Source organism: Rhipicephalus microplus, chromosome 5 (genome assembly GCF_043290135.1).
Source record: "Rhipicephalus microplus isolate Deutch F79 chromosome 5, USDA_Rmic, whole genome shotgun sequence".
NCBI lineage: Eukaryota > Metazoa > Arthropoda > Arachnida > Ixodida > Ixodidae > Rhipicephalus > Rhipicephalus microplus.
Window position 1 is genome coordinate 152,372,951 of NC_134704.1, and position 19,593 is coordinate 152,392,543.

The 19,593-nt window shown below is 46.4% G+C and overlaps 1 long non-coding RNA gene across 1 annotated transcript in view; it reads right to left on the bottom strand.

The window, feature by feature from the left end:
* Positions 1-7,619: 7,619 nt before the first annotated feature.
* The window catches only part of LOC142817976 (uncharacterized), a 59,078-nt gene continuing 47,104 nt past the window's right edge, over positions 7,620-19,593 (bottom strand). Inside the window, exon 3 of the long non-coding RNA XR_012895452.1 lies at positions 7,620-7,849. This is a non-coding gene — a long non-coding RNA (uncharacterized LOC142817976). The remainder of the gene's footprint in view (positions 7,850-19,593) is intronic.

The window sequence follows — 19,593 nt, forward strand, 5'->3', positions numbered from 1 at the left end:
TATCAAAATTATCATTGGATAAAGTCAGAGACTTCGTACATCTAAGATATTGCTGGAACAAACAGTGGTGTGTATCTCTTCAGTTAGAAACTACAATCACCACATTACGATGCAGAATTCCGCATCTAAAGTACTACCTACATAAAGCTGGACTAACAGCATCTCCGTTGTATCTCTTTTGCAAGGAATCGGAATCAATAGATAATTTCTTTTTATACTGTAAACGTTATGCTTATCAAAGGAAAAGGTACCTGGTCGAACCAATTGAGAAGCTAGGTTTAAAAATAAACGTGGAACTAATTTTATCCTTCAGAGGGATTACATTAGGTTATAGCCACAGGGAGGTTTTCTCTGCTGTGTGCGAGTACATAAGGGCAACAAAGAGATTACCCTGTTAGCCTATTGTTATTATTTACGGCTACTAGACTGCCTGAATGCCTGACTGAACACACTTGATGATCCTGCCGCCCGGTTCTTGGCCGATCCCCCTTTGTGGGCGAGTGCCAGCAAAACCGCAGGTTCATAATCATCATCATCATCATCGTCGTCGTTATCGCTTTGACCTTCGTCCTGGACCACATCAGGAGGACGAGAAGAATAGCACGTCGAATGCGACTACGACATTTGTGACCTTTTTGTGTACCGTTGGAATACTTCGACAGCTAGGTTTCTGCAACCGCATTTCGATAGCTGGAAATGTTCGGCTCCAACGTAGGTATGGTGGCTGCAACTACCCAAGGTGAGCACATGTTCGAGAACCCACCTCGTCTGTGCGAGTGTCGTGAACTGCTTAATTGGTTGGAATCACTTTGTGCGTCCCTTGACGGCGCGGACCGCGAAGTTTCTACGCGGTCCCAGATCACGGTGGTCTGCAGCCTGCTAAAAAAGATGGGAGCAAACATAGAACTTGATTCAGAGGTCAGGTTAGATCGGTGTTTTGTCGTGTTTCGCAACGTCTCGAGAGATGACCAACTGAGCGCTCTTGATCGGCTAAGACTTATCGAGGTTATTGAGCTCCGCTCCATGGGCTGGAAAAGGGGCCCAATCGTCAACGAGTATATACTACACTTGCAAGTACAACAGAGCTAGTTCCGCCGACGAACACAACGTTTTGTTGGAGCAGCAGGCGTGCGTGATCAACCAGACACATATAAGTGAGCAACTTCTTCAACTGATAACCGGCAAACCGGAAATTAAGACTGCAGCTCCATCTGTCACAGGGACAACTGTTGATCTCGGTGGGCATCTGAAGACATCATCTGTCGCTCATGGCGAAACAGAGCAATTGGTTAGGAGGGTCACTGTGGACACGGAAGCAGCTTATGTCAGGGGAATGAGCGAGGGCGTCGTGAACATGATTACGTCGGCAGTGCAGAGCCTACATCCCAACGTGACGGCAGACACCCTTTGGCGTACGAACCAAACGCAGACTTTCATGCCACCCAACCCTGCGGCGACGGTCATGAGCGAAGTGCCAGCTCAACTTCTGCGGGGGTCATGGGGATCCAGCATGGTTTTCAAGCGGTGATGATGGCCACCTCTTGTCCACTGACTTCAATGCACGAGGCCGCGCCGGAGCAGACAGCCTGGAAACGCAGTTTGGGAGACATGCAGGGTTGGAGCAGCCTCCAAAAAACACTGAAATCCAAGAAGTGGAGCATTCAGGCAACTTGAAGAAATTGGTCAGCAGTGACAGAACAGTCAAGAGCAAGCAACCTTTCCATTCGCGAAGTTCGACTCACGATTTCAGCAGTTCTAGTGAGTAAGGGCTGCCGACCAAAACAACGAATAACACTAATGCAATTGGCCAGCTCGTGCTGTTCAAGGGTGAAGTACAGGTTCAGTATTCAAGCAAGACGGATTGTGACAACCAACGGCGAGTTGCAGCAGCATTCACTCGGCCAGGCGTTCGCATACAGAGTCGGACCGAACAATGTAGGAGACGTGGAACACAGTTTTCAAGCACCACTGAAAACCAATCAGTGCGTTTTGCTGGCAAGTCATTGGGCAGCACAGATGGGACCGGTCACGCTAAGCAGTATCAGACACATGGAAGCTCGACACAGTTTTCAAGCAACGCTGTAGAGCACGTGTGGAACACTGATTTCCAGACATTGAGCGTCCGTGGCCTACCAGCGGATAAACAGCAGTTCGGAGTGCTGGCAAACCCAGAAGAACTTCGGAGCACCGATGACAAGCGAGCTGTTTGGCCTAATTCGCCGAAGGCTGCTGGTCAGTCTCGCCCAGACCGGAAGGTTTACACTCGAGAATTTCTTCTCTACTGTTTGCACTCGCCGCTGTCCTTTGAAATACCAGCAGACTTTCCACGCTTTGATCCTCATGTGGAATGGGCGATGGTCAGGAAAGACCGCATCCAGTAGATGCTTTGAGCACAAATAAAGCTTGAGTGCCGTCTTCTCTGCAAGCGTATTCATGTGCGAAATGCTAGGGTGACGCATATTGGCGATACGTTGACCTTCACTTGATTGCATGAAACTTGCGCCGGACATCGGCTGTCTGGTACGCTGCTAACTATGTTCAGGTATGGATTGTTGCTTGCAGACGCCGGTGCGAAAGGCGCTTTAGCCGCGCGAAAGGGAAAGTACGGGCAAGAGTCACTGCTTGAAAAAGTTCCAGCTCTTATTTTTTTCAGTATCATTTATCATAGCTGGAACGTGTCCTGAATGTGATTTTGTATGGCTTAGATTTATAAATTTCTGAAGCATGAGTGATTTCCTAAACTATCTAGGAGGCATTAGCTTAGGTGGGTATGTCGCCTACAGGAGTTGGCTTTGTGAGTGGTTTCGTACCATTCTGAGAGGTTGCAGCGCTTTCATGAGGCCTTGTGTTTTTTACAACCATTCCAAACTTGCTCATTTTGGCAGAGTTAGAGAAGAATGAAAGTATTCCTCGTTCTTTTCACGAGACAGAGTTATGGTGTCCGTGTTGTAGAAAATCCAGCTTGTTCGCATCGGCGTAGTCGTCCGTGAGTGGATTGTTCTGATGGATGCAAAAAAGAAAAATCTGCGCAGGAGTGACGCATCTAGGCATGGGCGTTTCAGCTCCACTGACGTGAAACCTGGTGAAGGGTGAAGCATGCATTGTTTTGAGAGAGCCTTGTTTGACGAGGCACTAGAGCGGTGGGAAGTCTGACTCCAGACATGTAGAGAAGAATGTTCCCGCTCTACTAACGTCCGTGAACTGAGGTATTAGGCTAATTGGCTTTGCATGATTAAAATACTGCACTACACGCAGTTACTGGGACATAAAAAAGTTAGGTTTAATCGCCTCCTAACTTTGTCGGATAACTACATCGGAATGCAGATTAAGATGATGATGATAAAACCACTAACATAGCTCATACCCACTCAGTGGGATTGGTGAAGAATCGAATATATGAATTCGTCAAACATTTTCCGTATTGAACACAGATAACAGAAAACAACGTACGTAAAAAGGTAAATAGGGCAGTAGTTGTTTTTCAGTCGTTTAGGCAAGACAGCACTATCTTTATGTTCCGCCGCGGTGGTCTAGTGGCTAAAGTACTCGGCTGCTGACCAGTAGTTCGTGGGATCGAATCCCGGCGGCGGCGGCTGCAATTTCGATGGAGGCGCAAATGCTGTAGGCTCGAGTGCTCAGATTTGGGTGCACGTTAAATAACATAAGATGGTCGAAATTGGCGGAGCCCTCCAGTACGGCGTCTCTCATAATCATATGGTGGTTTTGGGACGTTAAACCCCGGACATCAATCAAGTACTATCTTTATTTTGAAAAAAAAAATCAAAGTGATGATGGTGATGAAGTTGCCACAAACATTGTTCGCACCCCCTCAGGGAGATCACGCAAGATTTGATTATATGAGTTAGCGAGACCTTGTCAGGATTGCATATATATATGAGAAAAAAAACAGGTAGGTAAAACGAAAAAGCGCAACAATTATTTGTCTCCCACTGTTCAGATGAGACACTGCAGTATAGTCGCTATCTTGGCTACAAATGAACTTGATTACTCTCACGTGGTTCTCCTTGTTCTTTTTTCCCACATGCCCAGTTTCAGTTCCATATTGCATGTACGCTCCGCTGACGTCGTCGGCCATTCGTCGGGCTATTTCGTGCCATCTTTTTTTTTAGTGGACTGGTAGTGAGAAGTAGGGTTGACCCATTGTGACGCATACCCCCTTAAGTGATGAACCGTGACCACATGAGCAACATGGCACACTGCGATGACTGGAGACACCGACATCGCACGTATACAGTTCCGAAAATTTGTGTTCGGTACGGATCTGAAGGCATTAATTCGGTGTGGAAGTCATAATATTCTAGTACATCGCCACGCTTGCGCGAAAAGGTGCTTCGTAAAAACGGCCTGCACGGAAAGCGCAGCACACAGCGAAAGCTGAAAAAGTGCAATTTCTAAAACCTGTTGCGAATTCTCTTGGGACGACTGCAGTACAAGCACGCTAGCAAAGTGCCCACTACGTCATTGATTCGGTGGCTGATGACGTTTAAGAATTATGGCTGAGCCCTCTGTAAGGGGTTAAAATAATTAAACGACCCCCTTCTTACGCAATTCCGATTGTACGACGTCTGGTTGTGCAGTTTGCACTCTGTTATCCCCAATCATTATTTTCCTCTACCACGCTATATAAATATGCTAACATGGTTCCTTGCCGAGGTAACGCTTGTGTGAGGCTATTGTGCGCAGGAGTTTTGAGCACCAGTATGGCTCTGTAAGAAAGCGGCACACAGATTGCTGAGAAGGCAGGAGGAGGTACCGGGGTACATTGCGCGAATCAAACCATTGTTACGCATGCGAAAGTATGGATGAAAGCCAGACGACGTATGCATGCGAAACAAACTTGGCGTATATGATCTTCTTTTCCGTACTCGTTTATCCCGAAAGCATCACCTTGAAAATGGTGCGCAATCTGTCAGAAGAAGCCGAAACTGTCCTCCCAGAAGTCTTGAACGAGCAATGGTTGCAGGCACGGGCATAGCCAGAATTGTTTTTAAGGGGGGGTGGAGGCTCGCTGATTTCGAGGGGGAGGGAAAAAGGTCCTTATAGTGATGGTCATTTTTCGCTTTGTTTGCGAAAAAATTTCTCGAAAGAGGGGTGGTTGCACGCGCTTGATGTGAAACCCCCTGGCTACGGTCGTTGGCTTTCTCTTTTTGATTATCTCTGTTTCGCTCCACCTTTTTCTTTCTGCCTTTCGCTCTTTCTGTTTCTCTGTCGGTTTCTTTCTGTGGTATATTCGAGCCTCTCCGCTTGTGCTTTCCCTCCTTATCCCCCGCCCTCCTCCCCCTCCTTTTCTGCCCACTTGCTCTACTGTAATATACAAAACTATGCTGGGCAAGCCTGCTGCTATAGCCGCTCACCTTTGGGTGGTGGGTACCAAGGTTCGAACCCCGCCGCACGAAGGAATAATTTTCTCTGAGAGTTTCGCTCTCTCTCTATCTTTATTTGCCCCCCCCCCCCCCCTCTCTCTCTCGCTCATCATAGTTACACAGCATAGTGAGTCGGAAAAATCGACGCTTGTGATACTGATGGTGATGATTATGATGACCTCGTATGGATGGCGCTAACCGCAAAGGTGGATGGGCCAAGAACCGGGTGGCCGGATGCTTAAGAGTAATGGACAACAAAACTAAAACCACATTAGGAAATTGTTTTTTAAAGCAAAACTTGGAATAAATTGTTGTGCATACGCAGGCCATCGAATGAGAAAAAAAAGTGTGCCACAGTAACTGCGAAATACCAAGTTAAGGAAAAGGCACGAAACTAAGTGGACAACGCAAGCGCAAGCTGCACCTGAATTAATTGAATTTCTCCCTAACTTCGTTTTTGGCTGCAACTGTAGTGCAGCTTTTTAATCACGAAGAACCAACTGACCCAACACCCCATTTTAAGCTTCCTTCTAGAAATAATGACGGATCTCAAAGCAAGAATATGAAAGGATAACAACAGATTAACGTGGAAATCTTTTTGTTGCTTTGATGTGTTCGAACACAGCAGAGCAGACATTTTGGCAGGGAAAATGAATACAATGATCGCGATGAAAAAGAAGACGGGGAGAGTGTAATTAAGTACTCGAAAATTGTAAAGTGTGATGAACATGCATTCCTAATTCATTGGGTCTGTTAACACAGCTGTCTGGTCGGCTCGAAACTTTCGTTATTACAACACCGCTTATTTCCTTTCTGCATTCTGTCCCCTTCTCTTTTTTTCTTCTACGTGGGTCGCGTCCTTAACCTTTCTTCCTTTCTTTTTGTTTCTCACTTAGTTGCTTTTCATTTTTGTATTGTTGCCTTCTTCTTATTATCTTTCTTTTCAGTTTAACTTTTGTAATATGCTGGTAAGCACTAGTGTAATTGCCATGTAGGGTAGCCAACCGAGCCAAGATTGGTTAACCTCAATGCCTTTTATTCTCTATTTATTTCTCTCTCTCGCTCTCTCTTGCCATTTATAGGCTACTACACATTTTCTTGACCAATCAGCCAGAGTAGGCATATCTGCCATAGTCTCCTGGCTACAAACAAACAAAAAACAAACGCACAAACAAACAAGCACATCCCTGTTCATGCCGGCGTTTCTCCTTGAGACACCACGCAGGTATCGAACAAGTTCAGTGTTCAAAGAAGCGTTGAGCTTCAACTTTCCGCAGGGCACAAGCTCGAATGTCCTGAAAAGTCTAGCCGCGTTACATTCATTTGGTTGTTGTCAGTGATATATTATGTGATTGAGTTACTAGTGAGAACACCTCGCGAAATAAAAAAAAATCACAGCATATTCATGAGGTGAATGATGACAAGTGGGGCGACGTGGACGGACGGATGGACGCTTCGCCCCACTCATCAGCATTCATTCCGTGGATATTCTGTGACACAGTTTTTATTGACATGCAATCTAATGCAATTGGCTACTACGACTACGATTACGACGACACAGGACATACGACCCATTGCGTAAAGAGCTTCACCCCTAAACAAATGCTGCCAGTTCTGCTTGCCGGACACTGATGAAACAGCGACACAGATGGTGTGCAGTTCGGCTGAAAAGTGGATTGAAGTGGTAATGACGTGACATAAAGTGAGGGACTGAAGCGGGAGCAGAGGCGGTAGCAGTAGTGGGCCTGGTGGTAAGTTGTGGGAGCGTATAGTGAGTAGTGGGAGTGGTGGGGGAGTCACACACATTCATATCCATAGACATAGATATTTTCTCTGGGAAAACACCACGGCACGATCTACGACGGTCCCCTGACATGAAAGCCTCGGCAAAGGGTAACAAAAGTTGTACCGTTCATGGAAGTTGTTCATGATTCTGCATGACACAGTGAACTTTTGGCTTGACGTTTCGTTTAGCGTGACCGAGCGCAGACAACGGTCACTCGAACGCGCAGCTGCATGAAGATCATGCTATCAACGCGCGCGGTGCTTTGTGTTAACGATGGAAATCTAACACAAATTTTGCAGAATTGTTAAACAGAGATAGGAAAACAATGACCTCAGAATTGTTCAGTGCCACTTGCATCTTTTATGGTCAACAGCTGCCACATAGGCGAGGCCACGAAACACTATTCATACATAGTCAAATAAAGACTGCAGTTTTCTCTCTTCGAGGCCAACTTCCGATTTCCGATTGTCGCTGCACCTGTTCAATAAACGAAGGCGACGGATACTACATAGCCCAGTGTGAACTGGCCGCGACTCAATCAAGGTCCTGGCAGGTGTCTTTCAAAGGCACACACATCTCTTGGGGTAGAGCAGGTCACACACTCCTTTTGTGTTCATGAACACCCGGCAGCGGGCTTGGCATATCTCTTCGTGCTCGGGGCAGCCAGCGTACTTCTCTCCTGTGACAAAAAAAGGAAGTAATTATCACGTTATCAACTATACATAGCGGCCTACACAGTTACCACGGCAAAGAAACGCTCTATTTGTCATGTATTTATATATCTGTTGGCAACGCCTCCATCACGTTATAGCGTGTATATATATATAAGATGAAAAAATGGCCCTGTGTCTGCATGTTTCACTGCAAATGTCGCCGAAAGACGATAGTCTTGCTGGAGAGAGTGAACAAGACGCTTATTTGATGTTCTGCACGAGAAGATCAGTGAATTGTATTCCGGAAGCACTGCGTTAGAGAGTCTCAATTCGTACATCAAGGCACGTTAGACACGAGCAACATCTGGCAGTTATCTTCGAAAACAAAGGAAGGCGTGTGCGCCCGCGGAGAAAGATGCGCGCCTGTCTCGGAGGCGATAAGGTGTAGAACGCAAAGCGACGGGCAGATGCCACCACCGTGTCGTCTTAGCAAAGCGTTGGGAACACTTGCTTTTTTGAGCAACGCGTTGCACTGTCAGCGCAGCGTGATAAACGCTATGGTCCTTAGAATTACTTGTGTGTGCCTTCTCTAGTATAAAGACACACACACCAAACATCTACGTGTTGTTATGGTGCCTCAGATATGTGCAATAATTCCTTTTTAAATGACAATCACAGACGTACGAATGCTGAAATTTGAGCAATATTGGTGGGCGCTGTGGATGGGGTTTACAGTTTGAGTATAGTGAATCATATTCTAGTTCACTATAGTTTAAGGTGTGGTTTTGGGGGCGTTAGGGGTATCATTACCACAGATAATCAGATAAATGTACAGACAGAAAGACCAAAATTTTGGCGTGGTTGTACTGAGGTGTGCTGATGGCTATCACATGAATCTATTTACAGCGTTTTCGCTGTAAATAGATTGAAATGGAGGGGGAAAGGTGTGTAAGCAAGCCGTACGTGGCCCTTGGTGAAAATGAAGTTCGGTACCTGGGTTCAGCGCTGTCACGTTAGATTGTTAGTTTCTTAGGGACTGTTGCATATGTTTTTGGTGAATAGGAAGGTGTTTTTTTTTCTTCGTTGTTACACACGTGCTGATGTTCAATATGATTAGGTTTGTTTCGTACCTTGTTTGCTTTGATGCGCAGACGCATCAAAGCAAACACGCGACCGGGTCGAATGCTTGATATATGTGCGTGTATCTTCCAATAAAGGTTAGTTCTCGCTGGATTCCGTGCCGACCGGTTGTGCGCCCGCGCGCTCCGCGCGCTCGCGACCTTCGGCGTCATCGTAGCTCTGGCCGACTGGGCTGGCCCTACGTCACCTCCTGTCGCCGACGGTCTTCGACGACAGTGCAGCTCTGACCTACTGGACCTGCTCTACGCCATCTACAGACGCCGACAACATCTCTCGCAAGTGTACCCCGTCCTCGGACTCCAGTGACCGTGCTTACATCTTTCCTGTCTCTCCTATCCCCTCAGTTTCTTGTTGCTTCTTCTTCCTCTTTTCTATACCTTTACTTCTACCCTTTTTATCCCTCCTCACCCCCATCCCTTGTGAGCTCTGTGGCGGTGTTGCTCCTGAAGCAGACAATAACGGGGCTCACTTTTCTCTTCCTTTCTCTATTTTAAGAACCACTCGCATAAAGGTTAGTTGCGAGTTCAGTGTGGTGTCGTCTTTTTCTCTGTCCTTGTCTATATTTTTGCGCTATTTTTACTTCCCAAGTTTTCACTAATAAAATTTAGTAGGAGTCAGCGCTCTTTCCTGTTCACGTGTCTTCTTTACGTAGTTAGGCTGTGACTACTCGTTTTCTTGCGCTGTGCAAATGTGTTGACTGGTAAACTTATTGGATATAACAGCACTCCGCAGGCAGCAGTAAGAAACCATCGTAAGTTCCGGGAACAGGACGTGAAAACTCGTGGTACATCTATGCCGATGTCTACATAAGCTTGACGCCAGACTATACAGTACTAATTCTAATTAGTAGGGCTGGTTAGTAGGGCTAATTAGTCTGATTAATTCACTCTAGCTTGTTGTGATGATGTCAGGCATCAAAACTTCCAAAGCTTGTGCGTCACGAACGGAACCACGTTGTGAAGCAGCCATGTAAACGTCATATTACAGTGTAATCACATCTTGCGTGAACCCATGACGGTGATCTCATACCGTGTTATGACGTCAGGGTACAAATAGGAAGAGACACTTGTTTTAAAAGCCTAATACAATTACTTTTGCAGTGTGCGTTCACGCTTAGCAGTGTAATTTAAAGGCATTGAATCATTTTCATTTGACGCAAGAAAACGAGAATTGAAAATTTTCGTTTTGGTATACCCATTTAAAGTTTCGAAAATGCAACCGCGGAGATATGCGCTTCACGATATGGGGAGTCGCAGACATACGCGACCAGACTTCGTGAAGGACACCGTTCTCATCATCTCGGCTTGTATCGTTTCTCGGCGCGTGAATTAAAACCATTCTAAACGACGACGGGCCCCGTTTTTGCCTTGCGGGTCAAAGTAGTCTGACCCTGTCGGGCTCTCATTCAAGCGGTGGCTGACTCCGTCGAGGCAGCGGCCACATTAATCAAGCCGGAAGCGGTCGACAGCGGCGGGCGCCGACATCTGTTCGCATGCGTCCTACTTCAGCGTTTCTGCGAAAGCGTGTCAGAGAGGGCAAAGTCCGAGCACACTGCAAAATTTAAAGTCCCCGGCGATGGAGGCTGTAAACTACACGTATTCCTCGGTTGATCTCAACCGAACCGCTACGAGTTTAAAGACGAAAGAGTGGTTTCTATCTCGCCTTCACTAAGCCGGCTTGTTCGTCTGTCATTCTTCTTGGATGTGAGCGCAAAAGAAAAAAGGAAGACAAGGACGAAGGCAAGAAGGTACACACACACTGGCGCTGCTGACAACAAAAACGTTCATTTCAATCACTAATATACAAATTTTTCGCACACGCAGAAATTGGTATATCAGTCGATTAGATAATTTTTTCATGATTTTTTTTATGTTTTCTGTGACTGTTCACACGGCTGTCGTGTGCAAAAATAGGTATTAGTCGCCTCGGTGATAGAAACAAAATTTTTCGTTGTCTGTAGCATTAGTATGCGTGTACCTTCTTCCCTTCATCCTAGTCTCTTTTTTTTTGTGCTCACATCCAAGAAGACTCTTCCTTGCCACCTGTTTCTTCGTAAAAGCCGGGGTCAGAGTCAGCACTGAGCATGGAGCCTATCAGGATTTCGCACTTTTCGACTACACGCTATTATCTCCGCTGGCGTATCCTAAAATGCAAAAAAAAAAACGAGGTGAAATCGTTTCATGGCGCAAGATAGTCATGCAAGACAAGGCGGAATGGTCGTGTAAAGTCATAATGGTGTGTGGTGATATAACAATAATTGATAAAGTTAAACATCCCAAACCCATGATATTACTATGAGAGATGTCGTAGTGGAGGGCTGCGAAAATTTCGACAACCCGAGTCTCTTTACCGTGCACCTTAATCTAATCACAGGGACCTCCAGCTCTCTCACCTCCATCGGAAACGCGGCCGCCTCGGCTGGGGTTCGATCACGTGACCTTCGAGTCAACAGTTGAGCACCATAACCCCTCGACTTCTGGGACAGTTCCTAAATGACACTTAAGGAAGAATCGAGGGCTTGTCTCCTCATGACTTCGAGTGAACAGACTGCTGAAGGTGTCATGAATTGTGCCGAAAATACGAAAAACGCCAGAATAACGCGCTGGTTATTTGAATTTACAGAGGCTGTTTTTAGGGGACCTTTAGTGCTGTACGCTCTAGCAAGTAGTCGCGATGTTTTGATCTCAGAGGAAGAGGGAGTGTTGCAGAGTAAAGACGGTAGGACAGCCGGGTATATTACGTGGGCTTACTGAAGATGCTCTTGGTATAAAATGAAATGTTAGGGTGCTGAAGGACGGTGTGTTCCTGCACCCCCACGCATCGAAGATCGCGAGACCAAACCCGACTGTGTCGGCCGCATTTTCGATAAAACGGAAAATGGCTGAGCCCTGTTGTGCCTCAATTTAGATGCCTCAACAGTGAGTATGAGCCACAAAAAAAGGTGACAAGAACAAGATGCACAAACATCAACAGAACCCCAGAGGCTAAAATTTTTCTCAGTCCTCCAAAACGGCGCCTGTCATAATCAGACTGTACTTACAGAAAGTTAAACCAATGCAATAATAATAATAATAATAATAATAATAATAATAATAATAATAATAATAATAATAATAATAATAATAATAATAATAATAATAATAATAATAATAATAATAATAATAATAATAATAATAATAATAATAATATTATTATTATTATTATTTCAACGCATGTCTATATTTTACCGCCTGATAGCACTGACAGCACCAAGTTAGGAATGCATTCAGCTCCATAAATACCGACTATATTTGAGAACACAATATACACCAAGGGGGCATTTTCTTGTTATTATTGTGTACGACAAATAATATTAAATGAACATTGAAACTCCTTATACTCGACTATTTATGCAAACGCGATATCTTACTGTGTCATGGACAACAGTGCAAAAGCGTAAATTTGCTTCCTTTTTACTTCCGATTGTGCTGAATCACTTAATCTTCACAGATTTGTGTATACGGCAGAAAAATGCACAAAATGTGCTTAGATCTTCACCGACATGTGGGCGCCTAAATAGAGAAGGGAGTCGCCATACGGGTGAAGCGGAGTTAACGTGCTGACATGTCATGAATCGAAGACTCGAGAGAGTGGAGTCCGGTACGGAAGGATCAATCATTCAATCAATCAATCAATCAATCAATCAATCAATCAATCAATCAATCAATCAATCAATCAATCAATCAATCAATCAATCAATCAATCAATTCAGAATAAAGGAGTGGAGGTAGCTTCATTTGTTTCGAACCGTGCAGCACAGACAACATGGACCCAGATACACAACAAATCGCTCAAAATAACGAAGCATATCTGGAGTATCTCTCCCCAATAAAGGCGTTGAAGGAATATTTTCTCATAACACGCTGAAGATTTATAACGAATGTAGTGTTTGTTTTTTGTCGAAACTGCGACATTATTTTTAGACGGTCTGACCTGTGCCCGTCACTAGCTTTGTATTAAAGCACACAAATTCGATCGGTCGGGGGGGGGGGGGGGGGACAATAGCTCGCGAACGAAATGGTTGCTGGGCGATGAGAACGATTTACATTTTTTTTTATTTCTGCATGTTTACTTAAGCATTCTTTGTGTGATAGCTTAACAGATCAGGCGACATGCTGCACAGCTCGCGGGCGTGGGTTGGTATCCCGGCTCGCGGGCGTGGGTTGGTATCCCGGCTCGCATTTAGATGGGGGCGAAATGCAATAGCACCCACGAACTAAAACTTGGGTGCACGTTGGGCGATCTCAAAGTGGCAAAACATTTTCCGGTGCCCCCCTAAATGTCCTCGTCATAAGCTGGTTTTAGGACGTAAAATCCATGAATTCGATTTTTTTTTACATGGAAGCGATCAGCGTAATGTCAAGGCCGCACTGTTATCGACCCTTCTGAGTACGTGGAACAGCTCCTCTGTTGCGAATGTTTTTCGTAGAATAATAATAGCGTCATGCGAAAGTGTGTTCGGAGTACTGCTTCTGTTGTCAGGCCATCTCAAGTCGGCCCTGCCCCTTCGAACGACCTTTCGATGCGGTGAACGAGTTCACGGAAACATTCTGTGAAAGCAAGACATGCTTACCTATAACATATTCCTCGGTCGAAATAAAAGCAGACGACAAAAACCATCTCGTCCCTAAGATGACATCACACGCATTTCTCTCTCCGACGCGTTACGGACTATGCAGTTAACCAATGGACGCCTCTGCGCCGCGGTGCTTTATTGACCGGGTCTTCTATATAAGCGCACGTGGAGCCTCACAAATGTGGATTGATTCACGTCTGCACGGGAAACACGACGTGAGCTCACGTTTATATCGATTTTTTTTTGCTTGTGTGCAGCATTTCGATGTAATCGCTTCTCGCTGCCGCACGCTATAACGCGAAGACATTTGGCGCTGTGCAACGTCATTGCGTCACTGCTAATTTCACAGAACACGGTGGGTACCACTGGTTTTCGAAACAGTGACCATGAAAAGGGTCATGTTACACAGGTTCAGCGAAGTTTGTTACCCATGACTGCCTCATACTCGAAAAAAAAAACTAACAAAAAAGGCGAGGCGGCTTTGCACTAGCAGTGCCAAGCTGGGAGAAGCTGAGGAGCTGGGAAGCCTTGATGATGATGATGATGGTGATGATGATGTGATTTTTATGGCTCATCGCCACTCAGGGGGATCGGCCAAGAATGGGTTATACGAGTTAATAGGACATTTTAGGTAATGGATGTTTATGAGAAAAATAACGTTTGTTAAACAAAAAAGGTTGCAATAATTGTTTTCTCCCATTCCGACCAGACAGTGTAGTCGTTGTCTTCATTACAAATGATCCTTCATTGTCCATCTTCGGAGTCTCTTCCTTTTTTTATTTTCTACTCTTTAACACTATTTTTAAATGCGAAGCATTTCTTAGCGAACTTCAGCGACATTGAGCATATCTATCTATCTATCTATCTATCTATCTATCTATCTATCTATCTATCTATCTATCTATCTATCTATCTATCTATCTATCTATCTATCTATCTATCTATCTATCTATCTATCTATCTATCTATCTATCTATCTATCTATCTATCTATCTATCTATCTATCTATCTATCTATCTATCTATCTATCTATCTATCTGTCTATCTGTCTGTCTGTCTGTCTGTCTGTCTGTCTGTCTGTCTGTCTGTCTGTCTGTCTGTCTGTCTGTCTGTCTATCTATCTATCTATCTATCTATCTATCTATCTATCTATCTATCTATCTATCTATCTATCTATCTATCTATCTATCTATCTATCTATCTATCTATCTATCTATCTATCTATCTATCTATCTATCTATCTATCTATCTATCTATCTATCTATCTATCTATCTAGCCACCTACGGCTTTTAGCTCTCCTGGCCGTTTGAATAATAATATCAATACCAAAATTGGTATTGCATAACATGACTGTATGAAAAACATATTTGACTAGTCATAACATAAGAAACATGACATGGATGTCATGAATATCGTGATTTACACTTCAGAGTCCTGCAGCTCTTGCGGACATGACATGTTGCAAAACTAGTATGGTATGACATGTTCGCATAGTGAACACAAGCGACAGACCATAACATGAAAATCATTACGTGCGTTTTATGTAACAAAATGACTACGTGCCACGCTCATGATGCGCTCGCGGCCATTTCACTAGCGTCACATATACCAAATTTGGTATTACGGTACGCGAATGAATGACAAAGGTATGTGTCTAGGTGCAAGCATGACAATCATGAGATGCGTGTCATGTAACAGCATGACTACATGCCACGCACGTGATGCGCTGGCGGCCGTTTCGCTAGCTTATACCGAATTGGGGATTACGGGACGTGACTGGATGACGAAGGTATGATACTGGTGCAGACATGATAAACATGAGATGCGTGTCATGTAACTACATGACTACATGTTACGCTCATGATGCGCTCACGGCCGTATCACTAGCTTCACATGTACAAAACTCTGTATTACGTGACGCGAAGGAACGACATAGGTAAATGACACATGGCAACATAATCACGACATGCGTGTCATGTAACAACATGACTACATGCCACGCTTATGATGCGCTCACGGCCGTTTCACTAGCGTCATATATACCGAAGTTGGTATTAGGGTACGTGAATGGATGAAGAAGGTATGTGACTGGTGCGAACTTGATAATCATGAGATGCGTGTCATGTAACAACATGCCACGCTCATGGTGCGCTGGCTGCCGTTTCGCTTGCTTCACATATGCCAAATTTGGTATTGCGCGACGCCAATGAATGACGAAGGTATGTGACTGGTGAAAACATGATAATCATGAGATGCGTGTCATGTAAGAACATGACTACATGCCACAGTCAAGGCACCAATACATTTTGACGTGACGCGGTGCGCGTGCTCGCCGGCATTGCATTCGTCGCGTCATGCCACAGGGTTTCATTGCCCCGCTGGCGGCTCGCCTACTACAGCCAGCCTCTTGGCGCTTTAACCCTCATCCCATTCGTATAGTCTGGACCCCAGGCCACGCGGGCCTGCCCGACAACGAGGCGGCAAATGCCGCTGCCCGCTCTTCCCCTATCCGGGCCGTTGCCCCTCCATGTCCTGAGACGGAATCTGGCAACACCAACCTGACGCGCTTTCGCGAAATTTTGGCTTATTACCGGGCTTCGCGCCGCCTCTACCCGGACCCCGCACGCGGTTTGGAAAAAGCGGACGAACGATTGCTACGCCGCCTACAGACGAACACCTTTATCAGTCCGGCGGTCGCCTGGCACTTTTTGCCGGAAATCAATGGCACCTGCTCGACCTGTCATGTCCTCGCCGAAACTTATCACGTCGTAGCATCGTGCCCCGTTAATCCTGTCCCTTTTTCATGCCCTTTTCATACCCCAACTAGAGAGGCTTGGGAGGAGCACCTGCTCGGCTGCTCTACCTTGGCTGCGCAACGCTCCTTGGTGGAGCGCGCACGGGCAGCTTCCAGCTCCACTGGCGTCCCGGAATAGGGTCTGGCCACTCTAGAACGCCGATGGGCGACGTCGGCACTCTCTAGTAGACTTTTTCTGAAATAAATGTTTTTTTACCACCTACCATCACGCCGGTGTTGCCACGCCAGGCGCCGGTCCTGCCATATACTTGCAGGCAGGCGCGCGCCGCGCTGCGTTGCTTTGACGCTGTTGCGAAGCGCGCCTCCGACGACGTTACGAAGGGCGCCACGAATCTCACCGCTGCAACCACTGTTTACGAAATACGGCGACGCCAACATGGTCCCGAAGGCGCCACTGCTCCGATCTCCGCCGACACGGTCACCAGCTGTTTGGTAGCGTAGGTTTCTCAGCTCGGGACTGCTTCTGCGCAGAGCTGATAGACGAGCGGACGAGCCGTCGGTGAGTTAAACAAGGTTTATGTACAGCATATATACAGAGGCGTTACAAATTCGGCACTGGGGCTGACAGCTTAGAGACCCGAAGAGCCGAGCTCTCTTCTCTGACACACATGTCGACTGCTAACACATAGCTCAACTGCTCGCGACGCGCCGCAGGGCTTCTTTTATATGCGCCGGGTGGATTCTTTGAGTAACCAAATGTCCAACCAGAAGCGCCGCTGGTCGTGAGGTCAGAATCCTTCAATGAGGTCGCCGCTTAGCCGTGTCATCGAATCTGAAGCCGCTGCGTTGCACGTGGCTGCACCCAAGGACGAGTGACGTCGCCGCGCATTGCGTCAGACTCGCCAGACAGGAAGGCGCCGACTCGCTGGCTGAGGTGACTCACTGCACGTGAGCAGCTGAAAGGCGCCGTCGCGTGATGACGCCGTTGAGTTGTTCATCGCGTCAGGCGGGCTCGCGTGCTGGCCTTGACACAGATTGCCTTTTTCAGAGGCATGGACGTTCGCTGTGGACTCACAGGCATAACAGCACCCCGCCGCCAGACAATGCGCCAGAAAGACGAGCTGCTTCCACGTGGCTCGGATGTCAGGCGCGCTCGTTCGCCAGGTCTCTCCAGGTTCGCCTCCAGGGCCATGGAGAGAATGCAGCTCCAGACTCCGTTCCGCAAACACATCCCATTCTTGAGGACGGATCCCAGCTCCACTGGCTTGTCGCCACAACCTGTCGACCAGCTTCGCTCGTCTCTTCTGACGATCTTTGGTTTCAGCACTTGTCGATGGTTCTGCAACTTGTCAAGAACGGTTCGACAACAAACAACACACGACAGAAGCAAGTGCCTTCGGTCACCCGACAGAACACCAGACAAAGTATATTACAACATATACCTAGCTACGTGTCTATCGGAATTTCGTTCCCTCTACATCAAGAGGCACATGTGGGAAACAAGACTCTTAGAAAGAGAACTCAAATTTTTACACGTACAACAACGTAACGAATTAGAATATAACATAAAGTTGGCTCCTTGAGCTCACTCTGGACGAAAGCGCTCAGCTAAGGTCGTGATGAGGTCAAAAGTTTGCCCCGTATGGCCATCGAGAAACCGAAAGGTGGAGGAAGTACTAACTTGCACGGCTCAATGCGTCTGCATTAGCTTTTAGCTTTCCTTTGTTTGTTGCGAACGTCAAAGTTGTGCTGTTGGAGTATCGTGCTCCACCTCAGTAACCAGCCACTTTTAGGCGACGATACCAATGCGGTACCAACAGCTGCTCATATTTGCGACGTTGCACAGCTGTGTAACTACAATATGGGAGTCCAGATTTCTCATAAAAAGAAACATTCCTTCTCAGCTCCTTCTTCTGGACTTCACTTAACCTAGGCTCTAGGTTCAACTGCTCCAAGATTACCGCCGATTCCCTTTCGATTACCTCACTAGAACTAAAAATTTCTGCTCCCTTTTCCTCTGAAGCATTCAACAGCTGATTTACGACCGCTTGACGTTGAACGTATGGTTTCATCAAGTTACTATGGTAAATTTTGTTTGGCCGCCTTCCTAATTTCACTTCATAATTGTACCAGAAAGCTTCATGGGTGCCTTTCACTTGTCCGCAGATTTCCCCGCTCTCTGACAAGTGTCGCATGAGCGTACAAAGTCTTCGATATCCTTCCAGCATTTCGGCCAATAAAACTCAAGGGAAACTCTAGCCTTGGTCTTTTTTATGCCGAGATGCCCTGTCCACGCGTTTTCATGCGCCAGTTCCAATTGTGGGTGACGATACTTTTGTGGCACCAAGAGCTGCTCATACTTGCGACCTTGCGCATTTGTGTAGCTCCGATACAAAAGCCCTGCTTTTCTCAAAAAAAAGAAACATTCTTTTTCTTTTTTTCTAAGTTTACGCTTTCCATTAGCGCTTTAATCGAGAGGTCCTCACGCTGATCTCGAATGAGCGTTTCTCGATCAACCCTCGACAGCTCACTCCAGCTATCCCCTACAGGCGAGAGCGTTGCAACCCTCTCGCTCTGACTCAATGGCGCCTTGTCGTCTCCCCTTGCTACGCATACCGCGCCAGTCGCTTCGGCGACGGGCCGCTCGAGTGACCGCTGAAATGACTCACACAGAGAATCTTGTGTCTGAGGTTCCGTCGACTCGCCGCCAAGGTCACACAGATCTGCTGCTTTTGAACTTGTTTTACCACACAGAACAAGATCAAGCTCCCGCGAAAGCTTCCGCGCTTGCGATCGCGTGAGGGCCATGTACGCTAAGTTGGGGAAGAACGATTTACCCTGCTCTTTAAGAAGCTGCTCTGAATTGTTAGAGAAAAGATAAGGAAAACGATCGGGAAACGCGGCAGACACAGCCGCTTCGGTGCGAAGCTTACCGAACGGGCCTTCAATGACAACCGTAGCGATTGGTAAGGAAGCACTCTGCTCCTCGGCGACTTGCCTGATCCACGCGCATTCTCCTGTAAAGTCATCCGGAGACACCAATGAAGGATGGACAATGTCCATGGTTGCCGCTGAGTCACGAAGTGCTCGACACGTTTTCCCATTCACACTAATTTCTTGGATATACGGCTCTAACAACCGCATGTTCTTTTCCGATTCTCAGATTGTTGCAAAAACAAACTTTTGCTTCCAGTTTGTCGCGATGTGCCCTTCCTTTTTGCAGTTGTAGCAGATTCGCGGCTTCCGTTTGTTTTCCGAT